Below are 25,170 nucleotides of genomic sequence, written 5' to 3'. Positions count from 1 at the left end.
CGAAATGTGGGAACAAGAAAAGAGAACAAAACCGGTAACAAGGTAACTAACATAGTGAACAAGTTGTTGATTCACGGGGATGCCATTAAGTCTCACCCCGGGTGTTTGTAACATATCACAAAGCAACAGGAACAAGATCCCATAACTGCAGGTTCACTCGAATATTCATTCGTGTGGGTATAGGGGTCAATATGGATGTCCACAGTTCCGCTATTGATCATTGGTCGGAAACAGGTCCGGTCATGTCTATACTTCAACGAACCTATAGGATCACACACTTAAGGGTCATCTAACTGCTAAGTAATAGATAGGGAGCCAGAGAGATTGTTTCTGGAAAAATTTCGGAGATGACGGGAAAAGTTTCAAAGAGAAAACCAGAAATGTTTCGGGGTCACCGTAAGTGTTTCGGAGATAAAAACTTCATACCAGAAATGTTCCGGATCACGTCCAGAATTATTTTAGGGGGTGCTGGAAATGTTCTGGACCTTCGAGAGTTTTTCTAGATTAAACGATCATGAAAAAATCTTGTCCCTGTCTGAGGGGACAAGATCCCGCGAATCATGGGATGATATAGGAAACACTATTGCCATGTTTGGTGGCTTTCTTTGAAAGCCGCCTTTTGGGGCTTGGTACCAGATACGTCTCCAACGTATCTATAATTTATGAAGTATTCATGCCATGTTCACAATAATTTTATATGGTTTTGGTATGATTTGCATGGAACTAACCCGGACTGACGCTGTTTTCAGCAGAACTACCGTGGTGTTTTTTTGTGCAGAAATAAAAGTTCTCCAAATGCAACAAACTTTTTTACGATTTTTTTTGAACAAAAGAGGACTAGAAGTTTTGTAGGAGGACCAGAAGGTGAAGGAGGTGAGCACAAGACACCTGGCCGCGCCAGGAGGCCCAGGCGCGCCCAGGTGGGTTGTGCCCACCTCGAGGCCCATCTTCGCGTGATTCCAACGCTGAAAAATCCTATAAATAGAGAAACCATTAGAAATACCCTAGATCAGAAGTTTCGCCGCCGCAAGCCTCTGTAGCCACAAAAAACCAATCTAGACCCCGTTCCAGCAATCCGCCGGAGGGGGAAATGGTCACCGGTGGCCATCTTCATCATCCCTATAGCCGCCATGATGAGGAGGAAGTAGTCCACCCTCGGGGCTGAGGGTTTGTACCAGTAGCTATGTGTTTAATCTCTCTCTCTCTCTCTCTCGTGTTCTTGAGATGTCACGATCTTGATGTATCGCGGGCTTTGTTAATATAGTTAGATCATATGGTGTTTTCCCCTCCCTATCTTGTTGTGAATTGAGTTTTCCCTTTGAGATTTCGTTTTATCGGATTGAATACTTTTATGGATTTGAGAGCACTTGATGAATGTCTTGCTATGAATACCCGTGGTGACAATGGGGTATCATATTGATTCACTTGATATGTGTTTTGGCACTCAACTCACGGATTCCTGAGGTGACATTGGGGTAACCTAAAGTTGTGGAGCACGTTTTGGTTAGGTGGGGGGCCCCATGAGGCAGCCCAAATCATCCACTGTATGGGAGCCCCACTGATACGTCTCCAACGTATCTATAACTTTTGATAGTTCCATGCTATTATATTATCAATATTGGATGCTTTATATGCATTTATATGCTTTTTATATCATTTTTTAGGACTAACCTATTGACCTAGTGCCTAGTGTTAGTTCTTGTTTTAGATGGTTTTTTGTCTTTTCAGAAAATCAATATCAAACGAACTCCAAATGGAAAAAAAAAACTTTGGATTAATTTTTTCTGGACCAGAAGGGACCCTGGAAGCTTCAGGAGGAGACCAGACGAGATACGGGAGAGCCACAAGCTCGAGGGGTGCGCCTGGGGTGCGCCCCCCCCCCCCCCCCCCGAGCTTGTGAGCCCCACTCAGCTCCGTTTCACCTAATTTCATTTCTATAAATTCAAAAATATCCCCAAACCAACAAGAGCCGCCCGAAACACTTTTTTCGCAACCGCAAGCATCTGTTCTTCCGCGATCCCATGTGGAGGGCTTTTCTGGTACTTTGCCAGAGGGGGAATCAATCATGGAGGGCTTCTACATCACCCTTCTTGCCTTCCGATGATGCATGAGTAGTTCACCACAGACCTATGGGATCATAGCTAGTAGCTAGTTGACTTCTTCTCTCTCTTTGATCTTCAATACAATGTTCTCCTCAATGTTCTTGGAGTTCTATCCGATGTGATCTTCCTTTGCAGTGTGTTTGTTGGGATCCGATGAATTGTGGGTTTACGATCTAAGTATTCATGAGAAGTAGTTGACTCTTTTTTGAACTTTATTATGCATGATGTTTATAGCTTTGTATTTCTCTCCGGCTTATCCATTTGGTTTGGCCGACTAGATTGATTTATCTTCAGTGGGAGAGGTCTTTGTGATGGGTTCAATCTTGCGGTGCTTTATATCCCAGTGACAGAAAGGGACAAGACACATATTTGTATTGCTATCATTAAGGGTAAAATGACAGGGTTTATTCATATTGATTGAGTTTACTTTGTCTACATCATGTCATCTTGCTTAAGGCATTACTCTGTTTTTATGAACTTAATACCACAGATGCATGCTGGATAGTGGTCGATTGGTGGAGTAATAGTAGTAGATGCAGGCAGGAGTCGGTCTACTCGTCTCGGATGTGATGCCTATATACATGATCATTTTCTTGAATATCGTCATAACTATGCACTTTTCTATCAGTTGCCCAATAGTAATTTGTTCACCCACCGTATGCTATGTGTTCAAGAGAGAAGCCTCTAGTGAAAACTATGGCCCCCGAGTCTAATTTTATCATATTATAAAAACCAAAATACCCTTGCTGCAATTTTAGTTCTTTTATTTTATTTTGCAATTTATCTATCTACCACTATGAGATTTGATCCTTACAATTAACGAGTTCAAGGGGATTACAACCCGACCATGTTGGGTGCAAGTATTTGCTTTCGTGTGTGCAGGTGGTGTTCATGAGGCTTCGCGGGATTCTCCTATTCGTTCAATAAACCTTGGTTCTCACTGAGTGAAAATACTTATCTCTATTGTACTGCATCTCCGCTCCTTTTCGGGGAAAATCCCAACGCAGCTCACAAGTAGCAGAAATAATTTCTAGCGCCATTGTCGGGGAGACATCATCAAAGCCTATCAAGTACCTTCGCACAAACTATCATCTACTTCCTCTACTTTTTATTTGCCTTTGCCTCTTGTTTTTATCTCCCCCACTTCTCATAAAAAATACAAAAGACACAAAAAAATATTTTCTCGTTTGCTTGCTTTGTCGCTATGTCTCAAGAAAATACAAAGTTGTGTGATTTTTTCAATACTAATAATAACACTAGCCATGAAGGCGCTCTCTTAAAATCAATCACACGGTACAAGTTCCCCGAATACTTGTGGGCACCGAAAAAGTTGTGGCCGGTGCAGTAAAAATGTGGGCCTCTTCTCTCGTCGTTCACCACGCCAGTTCATGGAGAGCAACTAGTTAGAGGGTAACCCTTGGAACCACCCCCACAAAGGTCACAATAGTGAAGCGCAGGGGCGAACAGGAGCACGCCGTGTGTCATCCCTAGTGTAGTCCAACCATGTAGCATACGTGTGCTCTGACGACATAACACATGTGCGCGCCATTTGCAGTTCCCTAGTGTGCTCGGACGATGCAGCACAGACGGTACTCCATGCAAAACACAGGCACACGGGGTGGAGCGCAGGTGTGCTTTCCGCGAAGCATAACAATGCTCCCCGCGGTGAAGCACGTGCAACTGAGAGAGAGAAAATGTAAAGCACATGTGCTTCGTCCAATAGCATAGGTGTGCTTCACTGTGAAGCGTGGGTGTTCTCCAGCAGGTGGAGCACGGGCGTGCGCGATAACGGGGAAAAGTTGGGGCACATGTGTAATAGCGCTAATAAAGAGCGCTACGGCCAAATTGCTCACTAGCAATCACATTAGGCTGGCCCATTTCCTAGTATACATGTAACTTCATTGGGAGTCGGTTTTGGGAAACTTCTGGAACCTTTCCCCTAGTTTTGGGAAGGTTCAAAAGTTTTCAATTCATATTCTTATGAAATCCCAAATATTCTTTGAAATCAGAAACACTTTTCAAATTTGCAGGTAAATTTTCAAATTAATTATCTTTTGGGGAATTTATGAAATATTTAGATTTGTGAACCTTATCAAATTTACAAACATTTCTTGAATTTGTGAACATTTTTCAAATTTGAAGATGTTTTCAACTTGATGAGCATTATTTTAAATTTTGTGATTTTTTTAAATTCTCTCACATTTTTGAAATTCGTGAATTCTTTTGAATTGCTAAACTTTTTTTAGTTCATGAATTTTTTTTTCAAATTCAAGTACAATTTTATAAATTCATAAATATATTTATATGCACGAATATTTTTTCAAATTATCAACGTTTTTTGAATATTTTTAAACTGCGTACATTTTAGGATTTTTGTGCAGTAGGAAAAACAGAGAAAGAAAACAAAAGACAAAACCAAAATAAATCCAAAAATGTGAGTATGCTACTACATGTACAGCCCAGTCCAAACTAGTATACAGTTGACGACACACACCCCCTCCCCCTCGACCCCCGCGTCGTCTGCTTCGGGCGACACAGGTGGCGACTAGGGTTTCCCCATCGCACCGCCTCTTCCTTACCATCCCTTCCTCGCCACTACCCGAGGAGGTTGCCGGAATCTCTCTCGTGGGCGCCGGTGATGGTGGCGGCGAGGCCTCGGTCGCTCCTTCCCTCGAGGAGGACCTCGGATATGGGGCGGCGACCCTCCTTTGCAAGGCGGCGGCGCCATCTCGGCTGGCGTCTTTCGCGGGTGCTCTCTAGTCGGCGGCCTCGACCACGCGGGTGGTGGCGGCGGCGCAGAGTTCTTCCCCTCCTCATCAGATCTGAGGTTTGGCTCCTTTCCCCTGTCCCCTCATCCCCTCCGCTTCCAGCCGGCTTCCCTCCGGGCGCCGGTCTTACCGCCTTGGTGTTGGTGGGTGAGCGGTGATTTTGTTTTGGGCCGCAGGAAACGTTGGTCGGCTTGGCCGGCCCAGCGGCAGCGACGTCCTTGACGCCGTGTTTCCTCCTTGGAGGTGCTGCAGAGGTCGTTCCCCTTTCCACCCCTTTTCCTCCTCCTGGGTGAAAGCCAAAAATGTGCCTTGGATTGGGCGGCGAGGGTGTGGTTGCGTCGTGTCTTCCTTGTGGGCGCCATCTGGGGGAGGGTTGTGTTCAGGTGAGGGGTTCAAAAGTCGGAGCTTTGGGTGGCTAGGGTTGTCCGGTGACGGCGGTGTCAGCGAGGTTCTACATGGTTCAAGGCGTTCCTGTTTTCTTCATGGGTGGTGTTCTTTGCAGTGTCGCATCTGGTCCACTTCCGGCGGTGCAGCGCCTCGACACGGCGGTAGGGGATAGGGTTTCCCTACCCGGTTGGACCCGTGCCTCGCCAGTGGTGGAACCCCGGTTCTCTTCTTCAACGGCCGCCAGGCAATACTCCTCGGTGGCCTGTTGGTTCTACTTGATGCCCTTACTGCATTTCTTTAGTAGTTGCGCCTTGTGGCTTTGCTGCAATTCTCGGGTGTTCTAGGATGTGGCGGTGCGGCAATTGCGGAGTGCTCGAATGTTCAAGTGGATGTGTGTTGCGGCTGCTCCAGGTCTCGAAGCTAGCACTTCTCCTGCTCTAGGGTGAGCGTCTCTCAAATCCGACGGTGCGGCGCCTTGCGATCCCTGGCGAGAGGTAAGGCTCCCTTTGTGGCGAGAGAGGCGGAGGATGTGTGGTGTCTTTTTCCCTGGGCGTCGGTCGGGCTCACTTCTACACTTTGTTTTATGCAGGTCCTCGTCGTGCTTGTGTGTGTCCCTATCCTAGATGTCTGTAAGCTATAGTCTTCGGCTAGGACAAGCAATGAGCTTTGTTTTTCCTATATTCTTTTTGAGCTTGTGCGTTCAGTTGAGTTGTAAGCTTCCTAGAGTGTCCCCTTGTATCGTTTCGCCGATGTTTTCTGTGTGTGTTTGTAATTCCTGACATGTTGATGGCTTTGTTAATTCAAAGCTGGGCTCTCCACGAGCTTTCGTTTTATAAAAAGTATATAGTTGACCTAACCGGCGGTCACACGCGGTAGATAATGTGTCGGTGCAGCTGCATGCTGGTTTTGCTAAAACAAAAAAAACTGTGTGTTGGTTGAATTTATTAACTGGTGGCCAGCAACCGTTGACGGTTGTCTATTCGAAAAAGAAAAAGTTCCAGAAATGGAAAAGGTTTCAGTAAATTTGAAAAACCTTCATGAAATTTGGAAAAAAGTTCACAACTTTGAAACAAAGTTCAAGACTTGAAAATTTGCATTATTTCAAAAAAAAAGTTCAAAAAATGAAGAAAAAAATTCACAAGGTTTAAAAAAAATTCAAAAACATTTCCCGCAATTTGATTTTTTACGAGATTCGAGAGAATTCTGAAAAAAAATCAAAAGAAATTTGATGTGAAAGTTGACGAATTTCATCAAATTAAGAAAGAAAAGGGAGAAAAATTAAAGGAAAAATTGCCCAAATCTCGTGCCGGAAAAAGCTGGGTAAACCGTCCTAAAAAAACTGATGGTACCTTTTAGAAGGTTTTGAAACCGGTGACAAAAAAATGTGGACCAATCGATCAGGAACCTAGCCCGCATGAGCGAATGACAACGAAAAAAGTATGTAATGGACCGAGCCCAAGGTTGAAGGGGGTATGCGCGAGTTTACTGAGAGCAACTAATTGAGGGGTAGCCCTACGCTCTCAGCGGTCGCCACATGTCGCGTGTTGGGCGCTACCTCGGATTTGTTTTTAATATTTTGTGTACATGTTTTCATGTTTTAGATGGGTTTTTTTTGTTTTCCCTATGTTTAGGACCCAAAACGATTTCAAAAAAAATTACGTCAAAAAGCATTCCTTTTCTTCCGCGAGAAGCACAAGTTTGCCTCCGCGAGAGTTACTGTCCTCTCGGAAAGAGAAAAAACATGTTTTTTCTTACGTAAGAGACACAAATTTACTTCACGTGGAAGCACAGTTTTGCTTCCGCGAGAGGCATAGTTGTGGCTCTTCAAAAAGAAAAAAAATACATTTTTTTCTTCCACAAGAGACATAGGTTTGATTTTCGTGGAGGCACATGTTTTGTTCCTGCGAGCTGTGCCTCTCGGAAAGAGAAAAAAATGTTTTCTTTCTTCGGCAAGAGGCACATATTTGCTTCTCGTAGACATAGTTTTGCTTCCGCGAAAGGCACAACTATGCTTCTCAGAATAAGAAAAAATGCATGTTTTTTCATTTTTTCGCAAGAGCCCTAGATTTTCTTCTCGTAGAGGCACATGTTTTTTCTTTGAGATCCCGCAAGTTTGCTTCCTCGAGGGGTATGTCTGTGCGTCCCGAAAGAAAAAAAATTGCATTTTTTCCTTCTGAGAGACACACAGATTTGCGACGCGTGGAGGCGTGCCTCTTGGGAAATGGAAAAAAGTGGGAGAAAATCGTGCTTCGGGCTTGGTTGTTTTTTCTATTTTTTCATGAAAAAATTTGTTTAAAACTATTAACATGGGATCTATTTTTAAAGATCTTGACGTGAGTGTCAGCGTCCTCGTAACCGGGGTACCCAGACTTGCCTGCCTGCGGCCCACCGCGTGGCTCCATCGACGGCCTGGTACGGCCCATCTTCAGCACCAACAACAAAAGACCCTCGCGAGGAGGACGATGCCAAGACCTCTAGAAGGGGGTGCCTTCTTAGGCTGCCTCCTGAGGAGCGGTGATTTCTATACAGGCCCTCACCTCGTGAGGTTCAAATGACGCAAGCCATAACAACCAAGGCCAAGTGGGCGCCAGCCGGCGCAGCACAGCAGGTTTCCTCTTTGGTGCTAAAGAGGCAAGCGCAGGCGCGGAGTCCCGAGGCATCAACCAAAGGTTTCCATTTCCATGCTACAGGACCAATACCGCTAGGACGGCAGGACGGAGGTCATCGCCGAGCCCACCACAACGTCACAACCATAAGCTTTGCAGGCGAAGACCACCTTTCGTCAGGATAAGATGTTGAAACTACAACTAATCCCTGGGTGGTTTTGGTAATTCATAACAACATATAGCTCATTGAACTAATATCTTTCAAGATGATTATTTCAGAAAGTTCAATGATTGGCATGGCATGGACTAGAGATGTGGACCCCTCAACATGCTAAGGACAAATATTGGCAAAAGCTCAAGACTCTCCATTTCTATTTTAGTGATCCAAGATCACATTGAGTCCATAGGAAAGCCAATACTATTAAAAGGGGATGAGGTGTTGCTTAATGGTCTGCTTGCTCAAACTGCTTAGTGATATACTCCAAAACCTTGAACCACTTTCTCATATCCAAATATGTCCTAAACCTAAAGTCACACTCGGCCCCACCGATTTGATCCATCTGGCGCCACTGAGTTCACTTGACATAGCCACTGCCAGAAACCCTAATCAGTTCGGTCTCACCGACATGGGATTGCTAACTCTCTGTTTCCCTTTGTAACATTTTGGTCTTACCGAAATGAGCGATCGGTCCCACCGAGTTCGCAATGCAAATGCTCTATTTCCCTTTCGTAATGTTTCGGTCTTACCGAAAGGAGCGATCGGTCCCATCGAGTTTGCCTGACCAAATCTATGTTTGCTTATTACTGAAATCAGCCTCACCGAGTTGAAGTAATCGGTCAAACCGATATCAAGTTATGCCCTAACCCTAGCTCATCGGCCCCACCGAGTTGATCATGTCGGTCCCACCTAAAATCCTAACATTCACATTTTGGACTAATCGGTCTCACCGAGTTCATACATTCGGTCTGACCGAGTTGGATCTTTTGTGTGTAACGGTTAGATTTTGTGTGGAGGCTATATATACCCCTCCACCCTCCTCCCCATAAGTGAGAGAGCCATCAGAACGCGCCTACACTTCCACCATTCATTTTCTAAGAGAGAACCACCTACACATGTGTTGAGACCAAGACATTCCAATCCAACCACAAGAATCTTGATCACTAGCCTTCCCCAAGTTGCTTTCCACTCAAATCATCTTTCCACCATAGCCAAATCTGTGTGAGAGAGTTGAGTGTTGGGGAGACTATCATTTGAAGCACAAGAGCGAGGAGTTCATCATCAACACACCATATATTACCTTTTGGAGAGTGGTGTCTCCTAGATTGGTTAGGTCTCACTTGGGAGCCTCCGTCAAGATTGTGGAGTTGAACCAAGGAGTTTGTAAGGGCAAGGAGATCGCCTACTTCGTGAAGATACCGAATTGAGGCAAGTCCTTCATTGGCGATAGCCATGGTGGGATAGGCAAGGTTGCTTCTTCGTGGACCCTTCGTGGGTGGAGCCCTCCATGGACTCTCGCAAACGTTACGCTTCATGGGTTGAAGTCTCCATCAAAATGGATGTATGATAGCACCACCTATCGGAACCACGCCAAAAATCCATGTCTACATTGCGTTTGCTCCTTCCAAACCCCTCCATTTACCTTCATATGCAATGATTTACATTCCGCTGCTATACTCTTAGAATTGCATGTGTAGGTTGATTGCTTGACTTGTGCTAACTTGTTAAAATCTGCCAAGACTTAAAATTTGGAAAAGGCTAGATTTTTATTTGGTCAAGTAGTCTAATCACCCCCCCTCTAGACCTACTTTCGATCCTACAAGTGGTATCAGAGCTTTGGTCTCCATTTGCCTTGATTTCCATAGCTTTGGTGATCATAGCCTTGGTTTCGCAACCTAGGAGAGTATGGCGTCTGGTGAGGGAAATTACCACCGTAGAGGTCCTTACTTTGATGGTACTAATTTTGCTAGTTGGAAGCATAAGATGAAAATGCATATTCTTGGACATAACCCCGCCGTTTGGGCTATTGTGTGTATTGGCTTGCAAGGTGAATTCTCCGATGGAAGGGAACCGAATCGTGAAGCTGCCATGGAAGAATTGAAGATGTTGCAATACAATCCTCAAGCTTGCGATATCCTCTTCAACGGACTATGCCCCGAAGAATTCAACAAAATCAGCCGTCTTGAGAATGCAAAGAAAATTTGGGATACTTTGATTGATATGCACGAAGGTACTGACTCCGTCAAGGAATCCAAATTGGATGTACTTCAAAGTCAACTTGACAAGTTCAAAATGAAGAATGGTGAAGGTGTCGCTGAAATGTACTCTAGGCCTGCTCTCATCACAAATGAGATTGCCGGCTTAGGATGTGAAGAGATGACCAACAGATTCATCATCAAGAAGATCCAAAGAGCCTTGGATGGAAAATATGATATTGTGTGCACATTGATCCAAATGATGCCCAATTAGAAAGATCTCAAGCCAACGGAAGTCATTGGTAGAATTGTTGCTCAAGAGATGTCACTTAAGGATAAAGAAGAGCTTCACAACAAGTCTAGTGGTGCTTACAAAGCTTCATGTGATGCTCCTACATCATCAAGTGAGAAACAAGTCTTCAGTGAGGAATTGAGCCTAATGGTGAAGAACTTCAACAAGTTCTACAAGAGTAGAAGAAAAGAGAGAAGTTCCAAGTCAAGGTCCTACAATGACAAAAGATCTTCTAGTCGTGATTGCAATTGCTACAATTGTGGAAGACCCGGACACTACTCAAGTGAGTATACGACTCCCTACAAAAGAAAAGAAGACTCACCTAAAAGGAGAAGCAAAAGAGAAGAAGCACCACCAGGAGAAAGAAGGATTAGAGATGATCATTATGAACGAAGATCCTCTCGCAGAGGCAAGGATTTCGAAAGGAAGGACAAGTCATCAAAGAGCTACACAAGACGAAGACATCAAGCTCATGTTGGTGAATGGGTATCCGGTTCCGACTTCGACAACCACTCCAAAAGAAGTTATCACTCCGACTCTGAATATACTCAAGATGAAGATGTTGCCGGTCTAGCACCTGTGTCATCCAACTCCTACGACATATTTGATTCACCAAATGAAGGGATTGGAAGATGCTTCATGGCTAAAGGCCCAAAGGTATCACACCCCGAATATGTTGATTTCAATAGTGATGAAGATGATTTGCTAGGTGATGATGATTTACTTGTTGACAACTCTAGTGATGAAAACTATGATGAACTTGCTATTAATGATGCTAATCAAGATAAAACGAATGACAACGATAAGAAGGAGATTGAAACTAAACATTCATAAGTTAGTCATGAAACTACCTTAGAAGGTCATCGAGAGCTTTTAAAGACTCATGAGAAGCTACGCTTTGAAAAGCTCAATCTAGAGCAAGAGCATGGGTTCTTAAAAGCAATCAATGATGATCTTCGTAAGAAAAGTTCTTACATTGCCAAGCATTCACTCTTGTCTACTTACATACCACAAGTTAAATCTAGCAACAAGAGTAAGAAAGATTCTTCTTCCAGTAGTAACAATGATCATGTTAAATCCAATATTGTTGCTTCTAGTAGTTCTCTTGATTCCACTAATGATTCTCTTAGCCAAGTTACACTTGAGCAAGAAAATAGCTTATTGAAGGGAATTATAGAGAAAGGTGTTTACAAGAGCCTTGTCGGGAGTAAGCAATTTGAGGAAATTGTACGCAAGCAAGGAAGGCACCAGAAGAATCAAGGTGTTGGTTTTGAACGCAAGTTCAATGCCAATGGAGTTGAGTGGGAAGAAGATCAATACCCCAAGACGAACTTTGTTCCTCAACAAGAGAAGTATGATCCCACTTCTTTCAAAGGAACACAAGCTCAATATGATCTTCCACCACAAGACCATAAGCTAAAAGGCAAGGGCAAGCTTCAAGAGGAGATCGATGCATTTGAAGAAGCTCCTAAGGCCTTGGTCAAGTGGGTTCCCAAGACTACATCAAGTTCTACTTCATCAAGTACGACTAAAACTCCAAGGATTCCCATCAAGATGATGTGGATGGCTAAGAAGAAGAACTAGAGAGTTCTTGAGGGTGACTCCGCCAACATACTTCACTCATATTCATTTGGCAAGGACAAGTGCAATCAACTTTCACATCTTGCACTAGTTCAAGGAGTCACAAACTCTCTTGTTGGTAAGACAAGGGACAAGGCAACCTAATGTTTTCATGGACAACATCATGTGTGAATTTCACTCTATGTCTATGGATATCCTTGTATGTTCCTTGTGGGACTAACCCATGTAGGTATTGAAAGTGCAGCTCACTCCAATGGATTGCTCCAAATGATCTACATCAACATTGAGCATCTACATCTTCAACACCTACATGAAGTGATCATCGACAAAACCCAAGGTTAGTTCATCCCTGTTAGGGGGGATATCACATCTAGGGGAGCTTTGCTCTAAAGAATTGAGCTAAAGCAACTCTAATGGTGTGAACACAACAATGCTTTATGTAAAAGTGGTAACCCCACTTGTGCTTAAACGATGTGTATGACCTATGATCAAATGTTCTCATTTGACTCCTCAGTCAATGTACTCATATATAGATGACCTAGTCATCGCCAATTGCTTAATAGATGCTAGAGTGTTTGTGCTTGCTTTGCCACATATTTTATTTGCTATATTATTGTGTGAGCATTTTGAGTGCATATTTTTATCATTCGATGACATCCATTTGTTGCTTTGCTTGATTGGTCCTTTTCTTTTGGCCAAATGGATGGACAAGAATGCCTAAGAACTCCCTCTAGCTATCTATGATTTTCTCGTCTCAAACTCTATTCATGCTACATCACAAAGTTTGAACAAGTCGAATTCGGACCCTCCGGGTGAGGAGCACTCAGAGTCACCGATCCGTCAAGGGCTTAAACTTCCAAAACCTCTTAGTGCATTTCGGTCTGACCGACCCATTCCATTCGGTCATACTGAGTTCATTAAGTTGATCTAGGTTTTTGATCTCGGTGCAACCGATTAGAACCTTTCGGTCTCACCGAGCTGCAGCAACCGCTTGCGATTCTTCATCTCGGTGCCACCGAGTTGTTCCACTCGGTCACACCGACAGTGTCTGGATATATATACCCGGGTTGAAAATTTGGAAATTTCTCCAAACCCCTTCGCCCGTGCCTGTCCAGCTCTGCCGTCTCGTGGTCTCTGGATCATCGCCTCGTCGCCCGCAACCTCCTGCCGCTGGTGCCCTTCGGTGTCAACGAGAATCTTCAATGTCGTTGTCGCCGTAGCGGGTTCATCACCAAGCTAGGGTATGAACTCAACCCTTTGTGCTTTCCCAACTCCGATTCTTAGCACAAAGATCAATGCCAATATTCTTGCCATGATTGAAACGACTCTATCCACTGCAAAACTCCGTTAGATCAGATTTGATGCAAAAATTTAGGTTTAGGTTTCCGCCGAACTCATCTCGGACCGACCGATATTAGGATTTCGGTCTCACCGATTTGGCCCAGGCCATTGGACATGTACTACTCGGTCTGACCAAAGTGTACAAATCGGTGTGACCGAGTTTACTTTCTATGTGAAACCCTAGCATCTCGGAGTCACCGAACTGTGTCTCGGTCTGACCGATTTCACCAATTTAGACTCTAAAGCTGCTTTGGTGTCACCGAGTTTGTAATATTGGTAGCTCTGAAATGCTTTCTGTAGAAAACTAAAACTAAGTTTTTGACTCATTTGTTTTGCAAAATGGTTGTGCTTTGTGATACTCATCTACTCCATCTCAACCTATCTATTCATAGGGTCAGCTTTCAGTGTCAGAGATGTCAGACCAGAGTGACAGCAGAACAAGTCTGAGGAGCACCAAAATCTCAGTGAGGGCACTAGTCCCTCAAGCAGCTATGATGAGGGTAGCAGACGCACCCCAAGCAACCTGCCCAAAGTAGCAACTAGGACAAGGAAGAAGAGAACCTCAGAATCAGAAGATGAGGATTTTGTTGTTGATGAGGAGGTCACCTCAAAGAAGAAAGTGCTCAAGAAAGAGCAAACTGTTGTATTTGCTGCTGGCATCAAGCCAGGCATGAAAGTGAAGGCTCCTGCTCAGAGGAAGCCCATGTCAAAAGTTAGAGCTTCTACTCAGGAGAAAGCCCAGTCAGCAAGTGGTGCTGGAAGGAAAAGAAGGAAAGGAAAAGAGGAAGATGGTGGAAGCTTGTAGATCCTATGGCTGAATTTGAGGAGCATTCATCTGATGAGGAAGAGGATATTGTACCAGCTCCCAAAGCTCTGAAGCTCCTGGGAGATGCAATCAAGTCAGGGGCTGCTCCATCCAAGCCCAAGATTGCTCCCAAGTCCTCTGCACAAGCTCCAAAGCATACTGCACCAAAGAGAAGTACTAGAAACATCCCTGCTGCAGAAAATAATAAGGCCCCAGTGCCTGAAGTTGAAGAAGATGAAGAGGCCCAAGTGCTTAGAAAGCTCAAGCCCAAGATTCCTGACCATGATGACACTCATCCAGTAGCTGAAAACATGAAGATAAGGAAAGATGCAGGTCTCAGATTGTGGAGACAGTCAGACCCCTATGCTACAAGAAGAAGGACTGTTGTAGACTACAGGTTTCATACTAAGGAACATCAGGATTTCTATGAGACTGTCCTCCTGGACAAGAAGCCCATTGTTTGTGACATGAGATAGATCGATTGGAAGTTCATTGACAACAATGAAGATCACTTTCCTGGAGTTCATGAGAGCTTCAGAATGAATGGAGTTGATGCTTTTGTGGGTCAGAAATTGACCAAATGGAATGATGAGTTGATCATGCAGTTCTATTCCACAGCTCACTTCTACCCAGATGGCAAGATTGTCTAGATGACTAAGGGTACTAGGTACCAATCTTCCATTGCTGAGTGGGCAAAGTTGATAAATGCTCGCAGATGATGATACTGATGTGTATGCCAAGCCCAGAAAAGATCACAACTCCATGGCACACATGTACAAAGAAATTCCAGATAATGCCTTGGAAAACACAAGTTTGGATCTGTTTATTACCTTCTGTCAGGGCTTCCAACAATCAACACTATCCTCAGGCACACATTGTTGCCCAAGTCTGGAGATCACAGGATGATCAGAGGGAACTCCATCAACTTGCTACACATGTTTGATGTGCCAGAGAAATTCAAAGTGACGAGTTTGATTGTCGAGACTAGGACTGCAGCTGACCAGAAGAGATCATGTGGCTATGCTCCACATATTCAGATGCTCATAAATTCGAAGATGGGCATAGGCACATATTTGTTGGACAGAGATCACCTTCCCTTGAGGCCTGATTTTGAGGATAACACTGTTGTGATGGATGCTTCACATCCAACTTCTGTTGAGGCTCAAGAGAAGAGAGAGAAGGCACAAGCTGAAAAAGCTTCAAAGATTCCAAATCCTTCGGCAGTCAATCTCAAGACCAAGCAGGACCAGCTCAGCTATCTGCTTGAGGCCACTGTGAGAATAGAGAAAGGACTAGCTACCCTGACTCGAAATCAAGAAAGCCTTGAAAGGATCTTTGAGACAAAGCTACATGACTTGGATGTCAAAGTCACTAAGATTCAGACTTCTGTTGAGAAGATACAAGAAGACCTTGAGGACAGGAGTGACAGGACAACCACAGATGCTTATCAGAGGGTGCCTAGAAGACACAGGTCTGCAGCAGTGCCAGTGATTGACTCTAGGGCCACAACCTCAGCTCCTGTAGCCACAGCCTCAGTTGCCCCTCCAGTGGAAACCCCTCCACCTCCTCAGACGTCAGCCGAAGTCTTCGTAGATGTTCTTATCTCCACGCCATCTTCGCACTCCGGAGCTCCCAGAAATCATGCTTAGAGTGCCGTATAGCACTATGCATTTTCGAGCTTTTTGGTAACTTGTTGCCAAAGGGGGAGAAAGTGTATAGATCATAGGCTTCGAGAGAGAGAGTGTGTGTGTTTTGCTTTTTTATTGGTCTCTCTTGCTACTTATTTGATTGTGTTTGCTACAATATTTGTGCTTGTGTGTGAGATACTTCTATAATCATGTGGTTGATCATACTATGCTTTATTATGCTATGCTTGAATGATGCTATCTTATATCTTGTGTATGATCTATCATATTTGTCTTGGTGATGAGTGCATGTTATATATGTTCTATCATTTTGAGCGCTCCACCAAGATGTATGTGACATGGAAGAGTAACTCATGAGCCTAATCGATTGTGCATTTGCATTCAAAAGCAAAATTTTAATAATGCACGAATTTAGGGGGAGCTCTTGCTTATCACATACTTCTCAAAGCGACGATGTATTTCATTCTTATTATCATTTGTCGAAGCTTTGATCTATATGTTGTCATCAATTACCAAAAAGGGGGAGATTGAAAGTGCAACTAATCCCTAGGTGATTTTGGTAATTCATAACAACATATAGCTCATTGAACTAATATCTTTCAAGATGATTATTTCAGAAAGTTCAATGATTGGCATGGCATGGACTAGAGATGTGGACCCCTCAAAATGCTAAGGATAAATATTGGCAAAAGCTCAAGACTCTTCTTTTCTATTTTAGTGATCCAAGATCACATTGAGTCCATAGGAAAGCCAATACTATTAAAGGGGATGAGGTGTTGCTTAATGGTCTACTTGCTCAAAATGCTTAGTGATATGCTCCAAAACCCTGAACCACTTTCTCATATCCAAATATGTCCTAAACCTAAAGTCAAACTCGGCCCCACCGATTTGATCCATCCGGCGCCACCGAGTTCACTTGACAAAGCCACTGCCATAAACCCTAATCAGTTCGGTCTCACCGATAGGGATCTCGGTCTCACCGAGATGGGATTGCAAACTCTCTGTTTCCCTTCGTAGCGTTTCGGTCTTACCGAAATGAGCGATCGGTCCCATCGAGTTCGCAATGCAAACTCTCTATTTCCCTTTCATAACGTTTCAGTCTTACCAAAAGGAGCGATCGGTCCCACCGAGTTTGCCTGACCAACTCTCTGCTTGCTTATTACTGAAATCGGTCTCACCGAGTTGAAGTAATCGGTCAAACCTTGATCAAGTTATGCCCTAACCCTAGCGCATCAGTCCCACCGAGTTGATCATGTCGGTCCCACCTAAAATCCTAACGTCACATTTTGGACTGAATCGGTCTCACCGAGTTCATACATTCTGTCTGGCCGAGTTGGCTCTTTTGTTGTAATGGTTAGATTTTGTGTGGAGGCTATATATACCCCTCCACCCTCCTCTCCATAAGTGAGAGAGCCATCAGAATGTGCCTACACTTCCATCATTCATTTTCTAAGAAAGAACCACCTACTCATGTGTTGAGACCAAGACATTCCAATCCAACCACAAGAATCTTGATCTCCAGCCTTCCCCAAGTTGCTTTCCACTCAAATCATCTTTCCACCATAGCCAAATCTGTGTTAGAGAGAGTTGAGTGTTGGGGAGACTATCATTTGAAGCACAAGAGCAAGGAGTTCATCATCAACACACCATCTATTATCTTTTGGAGTGTGGTGTCTCCTAGATTGGTTAGGTGTCACTTGGGAGCCTCCGTCAACACTGTGGAGTTGAACCAAGGAGTTTGTAAGGGTAAGGAGACCGCCTACTTCGTGAAGATCTACCTAAGTGAGGCAAGTCCTTCGTGGGCGATGGCCATGGTGGGATGGACAAGGTTGCTTCTTCATGGACCCTTCATGGGTGGAGCCCTCCGTGGAATCGCGCAACCGTTACCCTTCGTGGGTTGAAGTCTCCATCAACATGGATGTACGATAGCACCACTTATCGGAACCACGCCAAAAATCTTCGTGTCTACATTGCGTTTGCTGCTTCCAAACCCCTCCCTTTACCTTCATATGCAATGATTTACATTCCGCTGCTATACTCTTAGAATTGCATGTGTAGGTTGATTGCTTGACTTGTGCTAAGTTGTTAAAATCTGCCAAGACTTAAAATTGGGAAAAGGCTAGACTTTTATTTGGTCAAGTTGTCTAATCACCCCCCCCCTCTAGGCCTACTTTCGATCCTACAATTGTACTAGTTGTCTCCCTTCAAATTTGGCCGTTGTGGGATCCCTTTCCGCCTTCATTTTGGGACGAGGACCAAGGCCACTATAAGTATAGCCTAGCCACCACCATAAAGGGGGATCGGGATCCAGTCGATCCACACCTTCGCCAGCTCACCCAAACACAAGAACACACCTCCTGAGGTTGTTCTTCCACTATACTGTTCATCCTCAGCCCACCTTGAGGCTAATCCACCAAAAAAGCAGGAGTAGGGTTTTACACCGCAAGGTGGCCCGAACCTGGGTAAATTGCCTTGTCCCATTTCCTTCCAGTTCATCGAGCTTGGCCGTGGGATCGACGAGTTGGCAGACCGAGGAGGTTGAGTTCTTCGCACGCACCCCAGAGTTCGCATCTATCTTGGGTCTGCGGAGCCCTGAATCCGACAGTGAGAAATCTAGTGGTTAAAACGGTTCGCTATTCGGATGCGCGGTTTAAAAAATAAACGAGTAGGATTTGCAATGAGTACTCATTAATTAGTGATTTCGCAACTTGAGAAGATTGAAATGGCGCACATGGCGCACATGCAGTGCACCGCTCGTCTCAACTTGAGAAGATGGAAGTGACATTTGCAATGGGTACCCTTTAATTAGTGATTTCGCAATTTGCGCAAGCAGCTGTAAATGGCGCTGGATAGGATTTTGGCCTGACGGGTGCGAAAAGGGCATGTGTGTTGCAACGGAAAAAATCACAATCTTCAATGGCCATGACCATATTTTGTTGCATCACTGAAATACACTATCACTGTAAATTTCGTGAACTCATGAACAATTTTTGAAATCGTGAACATTTTTAAAAATTGTGAACATATTTTAAATCGCCAACATTTTTCAAATTCATGATCACATATACCAATTTTCAAACATTTTCTAAAATCCATTTTTTGAATTCATGAATATTTTATACTATTTCCAAACATTTTTTAAACAATTTTCTTTAATCGGCGAACATTTCTAGAATCAACAAATATTTTTTTGGAAATTGGTGAAACAAATTTTGAAATTCACGAAGGTATTTTGATTTAAATATCATTTTTGAATCTGTGAATATTTTATGAATAAATAAACTATTCTATAAGTCACGAAACAATTTTTGAATTTTTAGGATATTTATCCGTTCATGAACATTTTTTGAATTGGCAAAAGTTTGTTCAATTTCATAAGCATTTTTAATGCACAATTTGTTTTTTGAAATAATGAACATTTTCGATTTCCCATGTTTTCAGAATTTCAGTCATTTTTTGTAAAATCACGAACATTTTTTTAGTCCACAAACATTTTAGGATTTATTACACATTTTATTCTAAAATTCTTATATTTTTTATTTTTTATTTTTTTGAAGTCCCAAACTATTTAATACATAAAAACTGAAAATCAAAAAAAAAGAAATTAAGAAAAATAGGCCGCCCCCGGACATGGGCCGGCCTAAATGGGCTCGTAGTGTCATCTCCCTGCACAGAGCACAGTATAGGAGGTCCCTGCTACATGGGCCGGCCCATGCGTGGAATTCCCTGTGTAAAACGTTTTTTTACCACTTATAGATCGCATTGTTGGGTAATATTTTGCAACTTGAGGAACAATTTCCGTGACGTACCACCAAAAGCAATAGCCCCTTTATTATTAGGTATTAGCAAATATGCCTGTGCATTGCACCTGGAGAAAAAAAATGATCCCTCATGCACACACCCGACGACATCAGCATATTCTTTAAAATCTTTCACGATGCTGCACGACAAGGCGTAATGATTTTTCGTGTACTCAAGGTGTTTCTGATTTATTAGACTACCAAAATATCTACATAGCTGCTACTATCTTTTTACGCCTTTGTTGTCGTTCCTCCTTAGTGATTTCTAACAAATATTTGCATTGGGATGAAAATTGAGAAGTACTCCCTTCGTCCTAAAATAAGTGTCTCAACTTTAGTACAAGATATTAGTAGTTTAGTGTACATTATTGTATATGGGTCATTTATTGTGCACTGTGCAAAATAGAGAGGATAATTATATACTTGTTGTAACCTTTAGCAGATGGTAGCTGCTTGGAATCAACATCCCTGTGGTGCCAATAATAGCTTTTGTGCCAATTTAAATGGTGCAGGAACATATGTAATAGGGCTGCTTGTAATCAACATCCCATATAGTACCAATAATAGCTTTTGTGCCAATTCAAATAGTGTAGGAACATATATAATAGGCATTTTCAAAATACCTCATATGAAAAGGGTATTAATTAAGATTGCATCCTAAATCTAATTTTAGAAATGATACATTTTTCTGAGTAATTTTCATATATAACATGTAAGATTTCGAGTTAGGATTCAAAAGATATGCTTGATAAAAGAAAATTTAAACCAAAAAGAAAGAAAGTTGCGCTCACCAGGAATCAAACTCAGGTCTATTGGGTGGAAGAGTCGGGCTCCAACCATTGCCTTGCTTGCCTGATAGTAGTACATTGCTTGGCCGCTTGCTTATGAAATAAGTCCGGTGTAATGAATTGTAAAAGAAAAAACGGATCCTTTCCCCACTTACCGGTTGCGTGGGGGGGGGGGGGGGGGGGGGGGGTAATTATTGGTAATTTTGGGTGCAAATCTTATGACGTGCCGCCAGAAGCGCTAGTTGCTTTATTATTAGGTGGAGATAGATAGATATAGATATATATATATTTGGAAAACACTAATTATACAAATTTCTCAAAATCATTTTACTTTATTTTTATAATTGTTCATGACATATTTTTAAAATTGTAAGAGTGTGTAATTTTTATTTGTGGCTGTTTAAAATGTCCACGTGCTCCAGAATAATGTACCTTAAGTTTTTAAGAATATTAAAAAATAAAATTTGTTATGTACCCCAAAAATTTTCGCACCATTCACAAAATAATGTTCACACGTTTAAAATGTTTCTGCCTTTTTTAGAAAAGCCTTTAACAACGTACAAAAAATCCGCATAGTTTTAAAAAATGTTCTATGTCATTCAACTAAAATATTCAACACGTATTTGTAAAACTTTTAACACGCATTCATAAAATGTTCAGAAACATATATTTAGAAACTGTCGAACATGTATTTAGAAGTGTTAGACATGTATAAATCTTATTTTTATTCCAGAAATGTAAAATGTAGATAAAATAATTCTATTTGGAAAAATGTTAAACATGTATTTAAAAATGTTCATGATGTAAAAAAATGTACAATGTGTACGAAAAATGTAGACATGTGTTCAATAAAATCAAAGAAATCTTGATGAAAACCAGTGAAAGAAATAAAGAGAAACGAAAAAAGAAACAAAACCTGAAAAAAATCGATGCAAACAATGAAAATTCGATAAGAAACAACACGGAAAGAAAAAAAAACTGTGTCGGCATCTATAGTATTTGCCGACCCAGTAGGATTGTGTCAGAGGCGAGCCGGAGCTCTGCCTCGCATTAGGCGATAAATAGTGATGTTCAGTCCTGAAGTGGGCACGTGCGAGCGGTGGTTCCTATTATGCGTGTAACATGGAAAATAGCTGAAAACGTGCACCCCAGGTCGTTTATTTTTGCGGCTTTTGGATTCGCCTATTTTGGGCATTTTTGACCAGCAAAACCTACGGTACTACCACAACAAGAAGAGGCGGGTTGCTCATCTCGGCGATCTTGTGCGTCGGGCGTGCGACGAAGGCGGCGACAAGGTCCGTCCCGGTGAGCCCTTCGCGCGCCGTCATTTGGGCGATCCGGGTGCAGATGTTCACAACCTCCTGCGGAGGGTTCTTGGGCTGGTGGCCCCAGTTCTTCTTGGCGAGCGGCGGCTCGTCGAGGAATGGCGGCAGGTTGATGCAGTCCACCTTTGGGTCGACGTTGCGCACGTAAAAAACATGTTCTGCCACTTCTTGGCGGAATCTTCAATGGGCATCTTGGGGAACGCCCGTTCGTCCACACCATGACAACGGCGGCCCCGCAGTCAGACATGACGCCGACCGCCGGCCCCTGCGGCTTCAGGAAGAAGAGGCGGGCCAAGAGCTCCATGTCCGGCATCACGCCCAAGTAGCCCTCGCAGAGCGTGGCGAAGCCGGCGAATTGCAACACGGCATTGGCATCGAGGTGGTGCGGCTACAGCCCGAAGAAGTTGAGGAAGGAGCGAAGGAAGAGGCTCGCGGGGAGGCCGAACCCGCGCACGAAGTGGGAGAATAATACCACGTACTCGCCCTCCTGCGGTGCCGGCTCCATCTCCTCGCCCACCGCGCACGCTGCCACCACCGGCGCCGGCGGCAGGCGCTTGGTGCCACAAAGATACTAGATATTGGCCTCGGTGGTCTCAGAGCCCACCCAAGATCCTTTCGGCCGCACCATCGGCGGAGCTCTTCGGGGGCACGGGCGCGACGATGGAAAAGAAGCGCGGTGTGTGCGTTGCGAGCAAGCGCCCGGGCGACAGCTGGGCACTGCGGCTGGGGAACGCTCGAAGCTCGGAGGAGAGGAGGAAGACGAAGGGAGAGCGCGGGGAGTGTGCAAGGGCGTCTCCGCCACGCCCTCCCTCCGTTTTATACCATGACAAATCATGGGGAAGTGGGATCGGTTGTGCCCATGATCCAACTTCCCCGCATCACGCGGGCACGTTTCCCGCACGACATAACTGCGAGGAGAAGTGCAACCGCCCGCTGCTGCCATAATAAATCCCCCACGTGCGTGTTGGAAATATGCCCTAGAGGCAATAATAAAGTGGTTATTATTATATTTCCTTGTTCATGATAATTGTTTATTATCCATGCTAAAATTGTATTGACCAGAAACTCAAATACATGTGTGGATACATAGACAACAACATGTCCCTAGTAAGCCTCTACCGGACTAGCTCGTTGATCAAAGACGGCTATGGTTTCCTAGCCATGGACATGAGTTGTCATTTGATAATGGGATCACATCATTAGGAGAATGATGTGATGGACAAGACCCAAACTATGAACGTAGCATATGATCGTATCAAGTTTATTGCTATCGTTTTTCTGCATGAAAGTATATGTTCTTATAACCATGATATCATGCAACTCACTGACACCGGAGGAGTGCCTTGTGTGTACCAAACGTCGCCACGTAATTGGGTGACTATAAAGGTGCTCTACAGGTATCTCCGAGGGTGTCTGTTGAGTTGGCATGGATCAAGACTGGGATTTGTCACTCTGTATGACGGAGAGGTATCTTAGGGCCCACTCGGTAATACAACATCACAATAAGCTTGCAAGCAATGTGGCCAATGAGTTAGTCACGGGATCTTGTATTACGGAACGAGTAAAGAGACTTGCCAGTAACGAGATTGAACTAGGTATGGTGATACCGACGATCAAATCTCGGGCAAGTAACATACCTATAGACAAAGGAAACTACATATGGGATTAGCTGAATCCTTGACATCGAGGTTCGACCGATAAGATCTTCGTAGAATATGTGGGAACCAATATGGGCATCCAGGTCCCGCTATTGGTTATTGACCGTAGAGGTGTCTCGGTCATGTCTGCATAGTTCTCGAACCCGCAGGGTCTACACACTTAACGTTTGGTGACGATATAAGTATAGTTGAGTCATTATGGTGGTTACCGAAGGTAATTCGAAGTCCCGGATGAGATCCTAAATCTGAGGAGGAACTCCGGAATGGTCCGAAGGTGAAGATCGATATATTAGACAAAGGGTATTGGGGTCCGGAATTGTTCCGGGGGTACCGGGCGATGACCAGCATCACCGAAAGGGGTTTTGGGGGGCCCGACAAGTGTTGGGGGCCTCATGGGCCTAGGGGCGGGGGCACATCAGCCCACTAAGGGATTGTGCACTCCCCTCACCCCATCCCACGTTACTAGAGGAGGTGGGGGCGCCCTCCCTAGGGTTCCCACCACTTTGCCTTGGGGGCCAAGGCTCCCGAGGGGTTGGAGGCGCCGAAAAACCATCTACGGTTTCCCCCTATGGCCGCCGCCCCCCTAGATGGGATCTAGGGTTCCCCCCTCCTCCTCCCTTCCCCCTATATATAGAGAGGTAGAGAGAGGGCAGCCGCACCCCAAGAATACATCTCCACGCCACGGCGCTGCCTTTCCTCTCCCTCGTAGTCCATCTTCTTCTCCGTAGTGCTTAGCGAAGCTCTGCTGAGATTTCTCCACCACCACCGCCACCACGCCGTCGTGCTGCCGGAGGACTCGAGCTACCACTTCACCATCGCTCGCTGGATCTAGGAGGTGAAGGCGTCATCAAGCCATACGTGTGTTGAATGTGGAGGTGTCGTCCGTTCGGCACTTGGTTCGGGAGTTCGCGGGACGGATCGTGATTGGATCGTGAAGACGTTCGACTACATCAACCGCATTTCTTAACGCTTCCGCTTAGTGATCTACAAGGGCACGTAGATGCAATTTGTCCTCTCATAGATGTTCATCTCCTAGATTGATCTTGGTGAGTGTAGGAAATTTTTTGTTTCCCATGCAACGTTCCCTAACAGTGGCATCATGAGCTAGGCCTATGCGTAGATGGCATCACGAGTAGAACACAAAGGAGTTTGTGGGCGTTGATATTCAGATTGCTTCCTTTCTTGGTCTTCTCTTGATTTGGCGGTATTTTAGGATGAAGTGGCCCGGACCAACTTTACATGTCCACGTACATGAGACCGGTTCCATCGACAGACATGTGACTTTGTTGCATAAAGATGGCTGGCGGGTGTCTGTCTCTCCCTCCTTAGTTGAATCGGATTCGATAAAGGCGGTCCTTGTAGAAGGTTAAATAGCAACTTGCATATCACCGTTGTGGCTTTGCGTAGGTAAGAATCATTCTTGCTAGATACCCATAGCAGCCACGTAAAACATGCAACAACAATTAGAGGAAGTCTAACTTGTTTTTGCAGGGTACGTTGTGATATGATATGGCCAAAGACATGATGAAATATATTTGATGTATGAGATGATCATGTTTGTAATAGTTTATATCGACTTGCATGTCGATGCATACGGCAACCGGCAGGAGCCATAGGGTTGTCTTTAATTATTGTATGACCTGCGTGTCAATCATTAAGCGCTATGTAATGCTTTACTTTATCGCTAAGCGGTAGCAATAGTAGTAGAAGCATGGTTGGCGTGACAACCCCGATGGCAACACAATGATGGAGATCATGGTGTCATGCCGGTGACGATGGAGATCATGTCGGTGCTTTGGAGATGGAGATCAAAAGCAGGAGTTGATGGCCATATCATGTCACTTATGATTTGCATGTGTTGTTAATCCTTTTATGCAT

This window comes from Aegilops tauschii, chromosome 5 (genome assembly GCF_002575655.3).
Source record: "Aegilops tauschii subsp. strangulata cultivar AL8/78 chromosome 5, Aet v6.0, whole genome shotgun sequence".
Lineage (NCBI taxonomy): Eukaryota > Viridiplantae > Streptophyta > Magnoliopsida > Poales > Poaceae > Aegilops > Aegilops tauschii.
Note: the sequence above shows the minus strand (reverse complement) of the source record.